Here is a 14,912-nt window from a genome sequence, read left to right as displayed (position 1 = left end):
AGGTACCATCAACCAATGGGAACAGTCGCTGGTGATGTAATGCTCTTAACTCCTCCAGTTTGAGGACTTAAGGGTGGGGATTTGTAGGGGTTTGGATTTTCTCTGGCCTATACTGAACTAGATTTTTCTCTCCAGCTATTTATGTCCTGTCACTTAAGTTCAGGTTTTCTTGAGAATGCAAGGATGCTGCTTTTAAGACAGATTTCAGAGCAAAGCCAGACAAGCTGGATAAAACAGCAAGTGTGACAGCAAACTTTTTGCCTATAATCCTGTGTTGTGGTTTTGTGGAGCTTCCTGAGAGAGAGTTTCAAGTGATCCATTCCCGCCCCCCCAACATAAGCTGACCTCAAAACTGAAGCAGCATAGATTCCTTGATACTTCTTCATCCCTTCATCTCTTCAATTCAGTCCATGATTCTCTATTAAAAATCTCCAGGGCTGATGGGGAGCCACATGATCCTAGAGTTCTAGGGTGACCAACATTCCCAGTTTGCTCTGGACTGATGAGTTTTTCAGAAGCAGCATTTCCAATGCTAAAACCAGGAAAGTTCCAGGCAAACCAGTTTAATTAGTCACCCAAAGCAAAGCCTATAATAAATATTTGGGGAAGGGGCAGGGGTGAAGACACTAGAATAAACTTTGTTCAACAGAAAAATTCAGTGTCAAACAGATACATGTAGTGTCACTTGAGTCTAATACTTTGGTTCCTCTTAAAACCCATGATTTTAAATAAATGTTCAATATTGGTTCAGTGAAGATGGAAACAAACTGGTCTTCTATTCATTAAAAATACACACACACACACACACACACACACCATATTTTCTCTATCCATTATCTATCCATGGACACTTAGGTTATTTCCATATCTTTGCTATTATGAATAATTCTGCAATGAACATGGGGGTGTATATATTTTTTCCAGCTAGTATTTTTTATTTTCTTCAGATAAATACCCAGAAGTGGAACTGCTGGATAATATGGTAGTTTTATTTTTATTTTTTTGAGGAACCTCCATATTGTTTTCCAAAATGGCTGTACCACCTTACATTCCCATCAACAGCGTACAAGGAAAGATTCCCTTTTCTCCACATCCTCGCCAACACTTGTTATTTCTTTCTTTTTGATACTAGCCATTCTAATAGGTGTAGGTGATATCTCATTGTGGTTTTGATTTGAATTTCCCTCATTGTTAGTAATGTTGACCAACTTTTCATGTGTATGTTGGCTATCTGTATGTCTTCTTTGTTATTCAGAACCTCTGCCCAGTTTTTGATTGGAATGTCTGTTTTTCTCCTATTGAGTTATGCGTTCTTTATATATTTTGGATGTTAACCCTTTATCAGATATATGAATTGTAAGTATTTTTTCCCATTCAGTAGATTGCCTTTTCATTTTAGTATGATATAGTCCCACTTGTTTATTTTTGCTTTTGTTGATTTTTTGGATTTGACATCAAGAGCAAAAGCATCACCAACACTGATGTTAAGGAGCTTATTACCTATGTTTTCTTCTAGGAGTTTTATGGTTTCAGGTCTTACATTCAAGTCCTTAATTCATTTTGAGTTAGTTTTTGTGTAAGGTATAAGATAGTGGTCAAGTTTCATTCTTTTGCATGCAGCTGTCCAGTTTTCCCCAAATCATTTTTTGAAGAGACTGTCCTTTCCCCATTATATATTTTTGGCTTTTTTGTTGTCAATTAATTGGCTGTATATGTGTCAGTTTATTTCTGGGCTCTCCATTCTGTTCTATTGGTCTATGTGTCCTTTTTTATATCAGTATTATATTGTTTAGATTACTATAGATTTGTAATATAGTTTGAAATCAGGGAGCATGATACCTCCAGCTTTGTTCTTCTTTTTCAGGATTGCTTTGGCTATTTGGGATTGCTATTCCCTTCTGGGCTGCAAAATTTCTACTTAAAAAACAAACAAACAAACAAAAACCCTCCTGATAGTCTTATGACGGTTCTCTAGTTTATAACAAGTTGTTTTCTCTTGCTGCTTTTAAGATTCTTTCCTTGTCTTTAAATTTTGACATTTTGATTATAATGTGTCTTGTTGTGGGTCTCTTTATTTGGAATTCTCTAGGCTTCTTGTATCTGGAGGTTTGTTTCTTTCTCCAGGTTAGGAAAATTCTCAAATTATCTCCTCAAATAATTTTTCTGCCCTTTAGCTCTCTCTCTTCTCTTTCTGGGACTCTTATAAAGCAAATGTTAATCTGCTTCATGTTGTCCTATAAGTCCCTTAAGCTATCTTCCCCTTTTAAAAATTATTTTTTTCTTTTTGGTGCTCTGATTGGGGGTATTCCTCTGTCCTGTCTTCTAGTTCACTGATTCTTTCTTCTGCTTCACCTAGTCTGATGTTGAAATCCTCTAGCCTACTTTTCCTTTTGGTTTTTATTCTTCTGCCCTATGGTTTCTGTTTGGAACTTTCTTATATTTTCTATTTCTTTGTTGAAGTACTGTGGTCATTCATTCTTCTCCCAAGTTCTATGAGCATCTCTGTGACTGTAACATTGAACTTTTATCAAGTAAATTACTTATCTCTATTTCATTAAGGCTTTTTTTCTTGAGGTTTTATCTTATTCTTTTTCTTGGAACATAGTCTTCTGTTTCTTCATTTGCTTGACTCTCTGTGTTAGTTTCTATGTGCTAGATGAAAAAGACTTCTTTCCCAGTTTTGAAAGGTTGGCCTTGTGTAGGAGATGAACCTTATCATTCAACCCCTTTCTAGCTTTTCGTTGTCTCTTAAACCTTTGTGATTGTCCAAGCTGTGTTTCTGTCTGTGTAGTGTCCTGGGGTGGTAGCCTGCTATGAACTGTCTCTCTAATTGGTTACAATCTTATGAGACCTAGGAACACAAGCTCCCTGGGCACCAGAGCCAGGTGATCAAGAAATATCCCATGGGCAGCAGCTGCAAAAACCATGGCACCAGACATAAAAACTGGGGTACTAAATGCATACAGGAGCTTCCCCCTGAGAGATGTGGGAGCTCTGAAGCACAGCAGAGGGAGAGCATGCAGATAGTGTCCTCTCTCTGAGGTTTCAGTAAAGGTTTACAGTCAGCCTTTAGAAATGTGTTTAATTAGAAGTCTGTTCTCAGGCTGCAGCTATGATGATAAGCTAACAGGCATCTTTCCAGAAAGACTGAGCTCCTGGGTCTGTTGTTTCTTGCTGTGCCTTGGGGATGGCAGCTGATTAAGAACTCTTTCTCCTTTGATTATAGTCCTGTGGGACACACAAGAGTAACCCTGATGGCAACAAGAGATAGGCCATGTAGAGGTGTTCCCTGCCAGTAGTCACAAAAATCAGGACACCAGAGAAGGGTATTAGTTCCCTTCTGTAAGATATACGTGAGCCAGAGTGAGACAGAGGATAAGCACAAAAAGTGTATTCACCAGCCTCTACTCTCTGAGAGCCCTTCCATAGGCCCCTGTAAATGTGCCAAGTCAGAAGCCTGCCCCTCAGGCCAAGCTACTGGACAAGCAAATAGGCCTCTTTCTCAGAAAGACTGAGGGTGTTTTTCATTCTGCTTTCTGTGCAGTGCCCTGGGAGTGATATTTTGCCAAGAATTCTCTCTGACTGGTACAGTCCCATGGGACCCAGGGATGCAAGTCTCCCCTAGCTTCTAGAGCCCAGTGATAAAGGGACATCTCCAGGGTGGCAGCTGCAAAATCTGGGTTACCAGATATAAAACCAGGGCAACCGACATGTGTAGAATCTCCCCTCTGGTAGGTACTGATGATTTGGAGTGTGGCAGAAATAGAGCACAAAGATGGCCCCCACCAGCTGGAGCATAAAGATGGCACCCATAGAAAAGGAAAGGGAAAAAAAAGATTGTGTTTGCCAGCTTTAGCAAGGGACAGGGAAAGCAGGAAGATGGTGCTTATCAGCCTCCATTCCTGGCAGGTATTCTTTGCAGGCCCTTATCCCTTAGACCTATGCTTTAAAATTATGAAATAAGTCTCTTACACATAAAGTCTGGGTGCTCTTCAAAGAGCTGCTTCTTTTGATGGGCACTAGGACAGGTGAGTCTGTGTGCAGGTCCTTATAAGAGATGTTTCTCAATTTACCATAGCCATGTGGGTCTTGGCATGAGCCCTGTTGGTCTTCAAAGCCCGGTGTTTTGGGGGCACATCTTTCAGGTGTTGGTCTTAAAAGTTGTGATGCCCAGTGGGGGGTATGAACCTTTCACTCCTCAGGGAGAATCTTTAGTTCCCTTTCTCCTGATTATGGGTCATCCTGCTGGGTGTGGAGTTTATGGTGAGATTGTGTCTCAGCCTTTCCTTCCTGCCTTGATGAGGTTTCCCTCTCATCTTCCTGATGTGAAGGGGTTATTCTGCTAATTTTAGGGGTTTTTTTTCCCCCAGAGGAAATTGATCCATATATAGCTATAGATTTGGTATGTCTGTGAGAGGTGAGTTCTGGATCTTCTTGTGCCACCATCTTGGACCAAAATTTTGGTCCCTGTCAATACTGAACACATTGCATAAGTGATCCAGGCAGTTGGCTGGCTGGCCCACTTCAATAACTGGTTCTCCTTGATACTATAACTTCAGAGGACTTAAAATTTTTCTGGAAGTAATGCATATATATATATATATATATATGTATATATATATATATGTATATATAGTATATATATATATGTGTATATATATATATAGTGGTTGAGAGGTCATACAAGTCAGTCCATGGACTTAAGGTGAGCATTAGCAATAATGGTGCCTAACATAAATGATGAGACTATGAGGGCTCTAGAGGTAAGAAGATTCATGGGAGGTATCAGACATTACCGGGGCTTTGAAAGTTGAGAAGGTATTGTTTCACTATTTGAAAATTATTAAGTTATACACCAGTAATATATATTCTTCTACACATATGCTATACTTTAATAAATATTCAAGAAATATTGCAAGTATATGGTGAAAAAATTGTAAGATATACATACTACAGTTTACCTATTACAATGAACAGCAGTCTCCTGCTCCATGCTATCCCACCAAGAATTTGCTTTTATAGATTTTAAGTGTTTCTTCAGCTGTTTAACTATGTTTTAAAATAACAAATTTATACCCTTATATCTTGATTTTTAAAATTCCCTTCTTTGGACTTCTTATTCTGACACCAAAAGTTTTAGCACTTATGCTACCACCATCACACATGGGTGCACACATGCACACACACACACACAAACACACACAAATTGTATGTCTTTTGTATCATATTTTCCTGCTTCGGTATACAATTGTGGCTTTTTTCTTTTTTTCTTTTATTTCCTCTTAATTATTAATCTCTCCCTGAGCTCTCTATCAGAGATATAAAACATTTTAATTTCAGTCTCATCAAACTTAACTTGTCATAAAAAATAAAATAGTGCAAGTTTCCTTGGAGATTTCCCTTCTGGAACCCTGTGTTTAACTGCTACTCTCTGAAAATGACTGTATTCTGGACCAGCTTCACAGGTGTCTTCTGGAATCTCTAGCACTATTATCCTATGAATTTCATCCATATTTCTTTTTGTTGCTAAGATCCAAGGTATTCCTTTCTCTGATGAACGACACCATTTGTAGAAACATTTTCCTCTGTTTCCATATGTATTTTAGAGTCATCTTGTAAATTTCTACAAAGAATTTCTACAGGAGTTTTGATTAGGATTGCATTAAATATATAGATTAGTTGGGAAGAAACTGACATCTTGATAATGTCAGGTCTTCTAATTTCTAAACATGGTATATCTCCATAAATATTTAGGAGATATTTAGGTCTTAGATTTACCATCAATGTTTTAGTTGCTAGTACACAGATCTTTCACATATTTCATATATCTATACATAATATTTTATAGCTCACAATTTTGGGGGCTATAATAAATGGCATCATTCAATTAATTTTAATTTTCAGTTGGTCACTGTTAGTCTATAAAAATAAAATGGACTTTGTATGTTGACTTTGTATCCTATTATCTCACTAAATTCATTGCTTAGTTCTATCAGCTTTCTTGTACATCTTTTGGGATTGTCTAGATCTCTAAATAGAAATGTTTTATTTTACCCTCTCCAATCTATATCACTATTATTCCTTTTTCTGCCTTATTACACTGGTTAGAATCCTTTTTTTTTTTTTAAGATTTTATTTATTAATTTGACAGAGAGAGACACAGCGAGAGAGGGAACACAGCAGGGGGAGTGGGAGAGGGAGAGAGAGAAGCAGGCTTCCCGCTAAGCAGGGAGCCTGATGCAGGACTCGATCCCAGGACACTGGGATCATGACCTGAGCCGAAGGCAGACGCTTAACGACTGAACCACCCAGGCACCCCTACACTGGTTAGAATCCTAAGTATGATGCTGAGTAAGAGTAATAAGAGTAGTAAGAATGAACATTTTGTCTTCTTCTGACCATAGATGACAAGAGTTCAGTCTTTACCTTTAAATATGATGTCAAGTGTAGGTTTTATTTATTTATTTATTTAGATTCCATTGATCACCTTACCTTTCAATTTGGGGAAATTATTTAAAATTGTTTCTTTGCTAAATTTTTCCTTTGCATTTTTCTATTTTCTCACTTTAAAACTCAAATAGCTAAATATTGAACATCTAGTATTGATCATCTATTTTTTTCTTCTCTTTTTATCACCCATCTTTTTTCAGATTTATTTATTTAGAGAGAGAAAGAGAGAGTGAGCAGGGGGAGGGGCAAAGGGAGAGGGAGAGTGAGAATCTCAAGGAGACTATTTGCCAAGGGCAGAGCATGACATGGGGTTTGATCTCACAACCATGAGATCACAACCCAAGCTGAAACCAAAAGTTGGACACCCAAACAACTGAGCCACTCAGGCGCCCCAAGAGTCACCCATTTTAAGTTCAATGGTACTTAGTACATTTACAGAATTTCATAGCCATCATCACAATTCAATTTTAGAACATTCCCACCACCCCAAAATAAACCTTCATACTCCATGGTAGTCAATTCCTACTCTAGACTCAAGCAACTATTAAGTGGATATTCAATTTCTATAGCACATTTTGTGAAGGAAAATAATCTTTTCTTTCATTGAATTGCCTTAGCATCTTTGCCAAAAATCACTTAACCATACATAAAAGGATTTATTCATGTACTCTTAACTCTGTTCCCTTCATCTATATTTCTTCTTATGCTAATTATCACACTGTCTTGATGATTATTGCTTTATATTGTTTTAAAGTCAATAAAGTCCTTTCATTTATCTTTTTGTTCAATAAATCTTGCATTTCCATATGGATTTTATCATCAGCTTAAAGTTTGTCAATTTCCCTCAAAAAAATATCTGCAGAGATTTTGATAGAGACTGTGTTGGATCTATAAATCTGCAGTTACTTGTGTAACTGTTCATTCATGGTTAATGCAACATTTCTCTCTGGCTGCTTTCAAGTCATTATCTTTATTTTTCAGAAATCTTATTTACGTTTGGCATAATTTTTAAATTAATTATTATCATTATCATTAGTTTGTAAACTTTTGGAATCACTGAGCTTCTTAGACTGTATGTGTTTCTTAAAATTCAGGAAGTTTTTAGATTATAATTTCTTCAAATATTTTATTAGCTCCAAACTCTTTCTACTCTCCCAGGATTTCAATAACCTGTATGTTAGACCTTTTATTAATGTTTCAGGTCCTTAGGTTTCTTTTCTTTCTTTTCTTGTCAAAGTCATTTTATCTCTGATTTTAGATTAGAAAATTTCTATTTATCTGCCTTCAAGTTCACTGATTCTTCTATCATTTCATTCTTATATTGAACTGATTCAGTGAATATTTTATTTCATTAACTATTTTTTATTCTAAAATTCTCTGTTCTTTTCATATCTTCTAATTCTTGGCTATGATATTGTTTTTCCATTTTTTTCAAGCATATTTGTAATCACATGGAATATTTTGATAGCTGCTTTAAAGTTTTTTAAACACTTCAAACATCAGTCTGATCTCTATGTTGGCATCTGTTAATTGTCTTTTCTCAACTGAGTTGAAATTTTCCTGGTTCTTGATATAGTAAGTAAACTTGGATTTTATTCTGGATATTTTTAATATTATGTATGAAAGTGCAGTTTCTATTTTAATATTATATCTAAGCAGGCAATCAACCTATTTAAGTCTAGGATGCATAATCCTGTCACACTTTTATAGAATGTGGTTCAATTGTTAATTGTGTTTTCATAATCATGTAGAACTTCTGGTCTGTCCATTTGTATGATATCCAGATGCTAATCTGAAACCTGGGCAGTATTCCATACTGTAGGTCATTTCTCAAAACTCTTCATGTATTGATTCTGGTTTATTTCACCATGGGATGCTCAGTGTTTTGCTTAGAATTTTATACACAGGTTTAAAGAATCCTTTTTACTAGCTCCTCTTCTACATAATGCACTCATACTTTCTATTAATGACACCAGGTGAAGGTCCTCATCTATTCTACATTTGCTTAGTTTTAAGTAAGGACAGACAACGTGGATTTACCTCCTCATTTGGAGAGGGGAAGGGGTACGGTCTCATTCATCCTTAGTGCAGGGGAATCATGGACAGAGCTCTGACCCAGGGTCTCTGAAGCACCAGCTGGGTGGGGCTATATACCTCTTTCTCGTCCTTTGATTAGTGAAAACAGGCTTTCCTATAAACTTTTTGTCTGTTGTCATTGGCATTTCTGGGTTCTGGACTTCTCTATCATTCTCAGTGGGATATGTAGCAAGACTTGGCAAACTACAGGCTCTGAGCCAAATCTGACCCACTCTCTGGTTTTACAAATAAAGTTTTACTGGAATGCAGTTGTTGTACAACCATGCCTTTGCTACAAAGGCAGAACTGAGTAGTTTTGATAGAGACCACATGGACTGCAAATATGAAAATACTTACTGTCTGATCTTTAGTGATGAACACTCCTGATCTCTGACATAGAAAAAGAAAGAAAAACACTTTCTCTCTAAAATAAATAAAAACTTTAAAAAAATTGACCATGATAGGAAAAAAGATAAAGAGGAGATGTAAGCAGCAGGGAAACAGAGTCAGAATATCCTAGAAAGCAAGCCACCATATTTCTGCTAACAATACACTAAAACAACACAGAATTTAACTTTTTAAAGTTCATAAGGCTATCTGAATCAAGTCTCCATTTGCAAGTTCAGGATATTTAATTTTATATATGATTGTGTAACAGGAAAACATTGAGACAAAATCCCATATAAAGTTACTATGAAGGGGTGCCTGGGTGGCTCAGTCAGTTATCTGCTTTCAGCTCAGGTCATGATCTCAGGTCCGGGGATAGAGCCCCACGTCAGGCTCCCTGTTCAGCAGGATGTCTGCTTCTCCCTCTCCCTCTGCTGCTCCCCCTACTTGTGTTCTCTCTCTCTCCCTCTCTTGCTCTGTCAAACAAAGTTACTATGAAGAAAAAGAGATGGAGTATAGTGTCTCCCCAGTGAGTGAAACAATGCCAGAAATACATATTCAATACATAGATAAAAATTATAATGTGCTGTTTTATAATTATCTAAATTATGTAAGACATGAGAGAAGAACATAAGTCAGAATGAAAAACATTCAGAACTCAGTGACAGAATTTAAGAATTTAAAATAGAAGCAAATGTTAGTTTAGAAATTAAGAGTAAACTAGGAGGAATACAAAAGTAAACACAAAGAACAAATACTATCCTTAGGGAAAAAAATTAAAGAAATTAAAAGTGAGATAAAAAATTTTTTTTCAAGAAAGTGAGAGATTGAAGATAGGCAAAGGAGATCCAAAGTGTATAATGGGAGACCCTGAAAAGCAAACCAAAGCAAGAAAAGAGAAAAAAAATCAAAATCTATTGTTCAACAACAGTTTCTAAAACTAAAAAAAAAAATTAGATACCTATTGAATAGGATAATACTAACACAGAATTACTAGCAGCAAGATGTATTCTAGTTACAGTATCAGTCTTTAAAGAAAAAGAAAAATACTCTGAACATCTAGGCAAAAAGGGCATACAATTTATAAGGGAAAGAAAATAGATTATTATTATACATTTTTTATATCAATGTTTTGAGCCAAATAAAAAGGCAGTGACATATTTATAATATTTAAGGAAAGAAAATGTGAATCAAAGATTTTATACCCAGTAAAAGTGATATACAACTAAAAGTCACATACAATTTATTATCACCATGAAAAAACTCAGAGAATATTGTTACCTTGATCCTTTCCTAAGGAATTTACTAGACGTTAAGCTTTAGACAGCCTAAATGATTAAAAAGTCATTAGTATGGAAAAAAGAATACATAATGTAATATAAGCAAAAATACCAGTATTATTTTAAAAGGTTGTTATAGTCCAGTACCTAGCACTTTTGGAATTCAGATTGTGCTCTTGAAATACTATCTCCCTTTGAACAAAATCAGAACTTCATGGAGAAACAGCTGAATCTGGGACGTGTAGTCTGCAATATTGTGTCATTCCAGATAACAAGAAAGCCACCAAAAGCTTCTAGAATTATGCCCAAAAGACTCAGGAAACAACTTTTATGTATTCCCACAGGCATAAAATAGGAAAATTTGAACTTCAATAGAGAAACAATTTCAATAAATACTAGTAAAATACGTTGAAATTCATCAGTTATTAATGATACTTATTTTGTAAAATACAATTTGTCATCTGAGGATGAAAAGGATCATTATACTATAAAATGTGGATAAATGAGAGGGATAAATTAAGCATTAACTTGTATTTTCTTATTTTTTAAATTTTTTTTTAAAGATTTTATTTATTTATTTGAGAGAGAGAGAATGAGAGACAGAGAGCATGAGAGGGAGGAGGGTCAGAGGGAGAAGCAGACTCCCTGCCGAGCAGGGAGCCCGATGCGGGACTCGATCCCGGGACTCCAGGATCATGACCTGAGCCGAAGGCAGTCGCTTAACCAACTGAGCCACCCAGGCGCCCTAACTTGTTTTTTCTATATGAACTGTACAACTGGGTAACTGAGTAGTATGTGAGGAAAATATCTGTAAATTTATTCAAGTTAATATCTATCTATCTATCTATCTATCTATCTATCTATCTATCTCACCATTTTGCACGTTGAAATAACTTATACACCTAGGCATTAAGCACCAGCACCTGCTAAAATATAAAAAATAAAATAAAAAGTAAAACCCAAACATATGCCAAGCCTTTGGTTTCAGTTGCCAATAATGAGGGATATAGAGGACAAAGATACAGATAGACCTGGGCGCCTGGGTGGCTCAGTTGGTTAAGCGACTGCCTTCGGCTCAGGTCATGATCCTGGAGTCCCGGGATTGAGTCCCGCATCGGGCTCCCTGCTTGGTAGGAAGCCTGCTTCTCCCTCTCCCACTCCCCCTGCTTGTGTTCCCTCTCTCGCTGTGTCTTTCTCTGTCAAATAAATAAATAAAATCTTAAAAAAAAAAAAAAAGATACAGATAGACCTATACCAAGAATAAGAAATCAGCCAATTCAAAAATGTTGGGTATTCTACAAGTCAAATATCTTGAAATATTCAACAGATAAGTTATCTTAAAAGAAAGAGATAGAAGAGGAACATGTAAACTTAAAATATATCTATAAAACATACCATGTTTAAAAAATGGTAAGGATTTAAAAATGGTCAGGATTAAACAATAGTGTTTAGGAATGCAAATTAGATGATAAAATCATAAAGAAACAAAAGGAAGAAATTACTATAAAAGTCCAGTTAGTGGTTATATTTTGGAAGAGTGTTAGAGTCTGTGATTGATGTGAGGCACATGGAGGGCATCCTGGTCTGGCTTACATCTTGTTTCTTAATTTTTGTGGTGGCTAAAAGGCCTTATAATTATCATTAAGCAAACAAATTAGTGATGACAAAATTACTCATGGATTTTCCATCTAATAAACTGGTTTAAATTAACAACAACAACAAAAACAGAAAAAAAAAAAAATCCAGAAAAAAATTAGACAAGAAAACTGCACCAGGAAGAAAATCCAGTAGTAACAGATAAAACAAAATAAAACAAAACAAACAAACAAAAACCCACTTTTAATATTTTAATTATAAGACAAAAATTTAAACACTATACTAACTGTATTTAAATAATGAAAGCAACTTTTGAAACTAAAAGGAAAAGAAACCACACAGAAATCTCAAATAGTAGGTTTGAGAAAATAGAACTCATAAATATTAAAAATAAAATAATTGAAAGAAAAAAGCTCAGTTAAGATTTAATAGGAGATTAGACATAGTTGACTACAAAATTAGTAAAATATAAAATATTTTCAGTAAAAGATTTTGTAGAAAATTTTGTAAAAGATTTTTAGTAAACTAAAAGATACAGTCAGGAAGAATTATACAGATGCAACATAGAGACAGGACTAAAAAGATGAGAGAATATAGAATATAAACTGAGAATATAGAATAAAAAGAGAGAAGAGAGAAAATGTAGCAGATCAATTTTAAAATTTATTTGGGATAATAATTTTTCAGATATGATAAAAGACACCAATGTGAGAAGACCTATATGAATAAAGATAAATAAAAAAGAAATCTACATTCACATTACAGTGAAACTGCAAAAGACAAAGACATAAATAAGATTTTAAAAAGTTTTTTTCAAAAAAGCAACCATTAAAAGTTCAACTGATTTCTTAATAGTAACAAAATAAACCAGAAAACAATGTATTAATAACTTCAGATATTGATAATGTAAAAATGCTTGTTTTAATTTTAATTTTTTAAATTTTTATTTTTTTTTGTGGTTTTTTGTTTGTTTGTTGTTTTAATTTTTAGAGCAACCACTATAAAAATAGAACAAGAAATTTACATCTAACCTAGAAGAAAGAAGAGAAAGTAGAAAATGTCCTGCAAGGGACTACAAAGAGTTCAAGAAAAGACAGAATTGTCAGAGAGAAAAAACATATCATTTCACAATGTGCTGATATAGTTGAACAGGGATCTCACTGCCTGAGCTGAGATGAGGGAGAGGATGGTTCAGAGAGAAGATGGTGAGGCTGAGTTGTGAGGTACCCAACTATGTCAGAGGAGGGTCACTTTGAGAATTAGGAGGTAAGGATTCAGCATTAGCCACTCTAGTAGAAGTGCAGACCTGTTTCTGTCAGTTGGGGAGTGATATGAAATATAATAAAAACAGTAGACCCTAACAGGTCCAGTTTTCAGACTGTTAAACCATTAGTGTGCTGGAAGACTGTTACTGGGATCGTTTATAGAGTGGGCAATCCCTGCAAGTTGGAAGCCTTTAACACTACCCATGTTGTTTTAAAACCACCAAATTCCTTTTTTTATGTTGGGAGTAAGTATTTTTCTTGAAAATAATTCTAAAATAGTCTGTACATTATTTAAATGCAATGCTTTTAGTAAAGGAGCTGCTCAATAATTTGCTGAATTGTTTTAAATATGTTATGAGGAGTATCAATTAAAGTTTTCTTGGGGTTATCATAATCAACATCCTTGTTGACTGGAGCTATAATGCCGCTGCCTCCTCAGGCTCTCTGGTGAAGTATGAGGAGCTATTTGTTCTAGAACTAAGTGGTCCCCATTTGAGCACTTTGGGAGTTGTTTTTGTTCTTTCCCATGTCTTGCTGGAAGTATTCACTTCTTTGCTTTCATTCTTATTTCTATCAATCTTGCTTAACTCTGTGCAATTGGCTGTTTTTGTTTTCTCTATGTTGAGATTAATCATTAAAGTTATTAATTATTTTGAAATATAAATTCACAGAGTGTGAGTTTTTGAGACAGGGCTTTTCAGCTGTGGGTCATGATCCACTAATGAGTTGGGAAATCAATTTAGTGGTCAGGATTCATTTTTGTTATTTAAATAAATACAACAGAATAGAAAATACCATTGAAAATATTTTGTTTGTCACATGTGGAAAGTATAAATGTTTTGTGAAATCCAGTATTTGTATAATAGTAAAAAGTGTAAACTATGAGCTATTATTTGAATGTAACTCATAGTAAGAAATAATTGAATATATTTTAAGACACTGGATTTTTGACATGTATCCCCCTCCCCCAACCCCCGCCCCAGCTTATTCCTTGTAACTTCTTAATTTCCTTACAGGTAACAGAGATATAAGAGTGTTATTTTCATATAAAATCTCTTCTTTTTAACTTTAACTTCATTAGGGGAGGGACCTTTGAGACCTCTAATACCTATAATGGACTCATTTTTCAAGAGCAACCATTACTGAAAAGTTTGAGAATCAGTACAAATCTGACATCTTCTTGAGGTGATGGTTATGACATACACCCACTCATCAACAGTCTCAGAAGTAACAGCAAATAGCAGAAAGAAAGAATGGGAAGGGATCCATGCAGCATTTTGGGCTGAAATGTGGGTCTGGACATGATTTCATTTTGGAAGATGGCTTTACTTTTATATGCTAGGAGTGGCAAAATAGCCTTGGAAAAAGAGTGGAGGCTTCCTTACGTAGGGCAGGTTGTACTTTCAAATATAGGTATAACTGGAGTCTTCAAGATTGCCTTTGTGCCCACTTCAGCTCACTATGGAGGGAAGTCTGATGGGGATCCTTGGCAGGAAGCCTACACAGAAATAATTAGAGCATCTTACTGAATTTCTGTGAAACTTAAGCATGAGAGTAGAAGGCAGATAGGCAGGGCACAGGTTAAAAACAGAAACAGAAACTCCCAACTCAACTGACAGGCTAGATATTTAAATATTTATCAAACAAAAAGATGATGATAATGATGATGATGATTAAGATTTTACTGGCTTTACTCCTTTCTAGAAGTCTGAGAGTAAGTATAGACACTCTTATACCTCCTGATATTTTCTCTATACCCCTTCACTTTTGTTCTCTTCATTTGCTTCCTGTTATTTCTTTCAACCTGAGAAAGAAAGAAAGAAAGAAAGAAAGAAAGAAAGAAAGAAAGAAAGAAAGA

This window comes from Mirounga leonina, unplaced genomic scaffold (genome assembly GCF_011800145.1).
Source record: "Mirounga leonina isolate KUSES-001 unplaced genomic scaffold, KU_Mleo_1.0 Mir_93, whole genome shotgun sequence".
NCBI lineage: Eukaryota > Metazoa > Chordata > Mammalia > Carnivora > Phocidae > Mirounga > Mirounga leonina.
The sequence above is the reverse complement of the archived record's forward strand: the minus strand, read 5'-3'. Positions refer to the sequence as shown.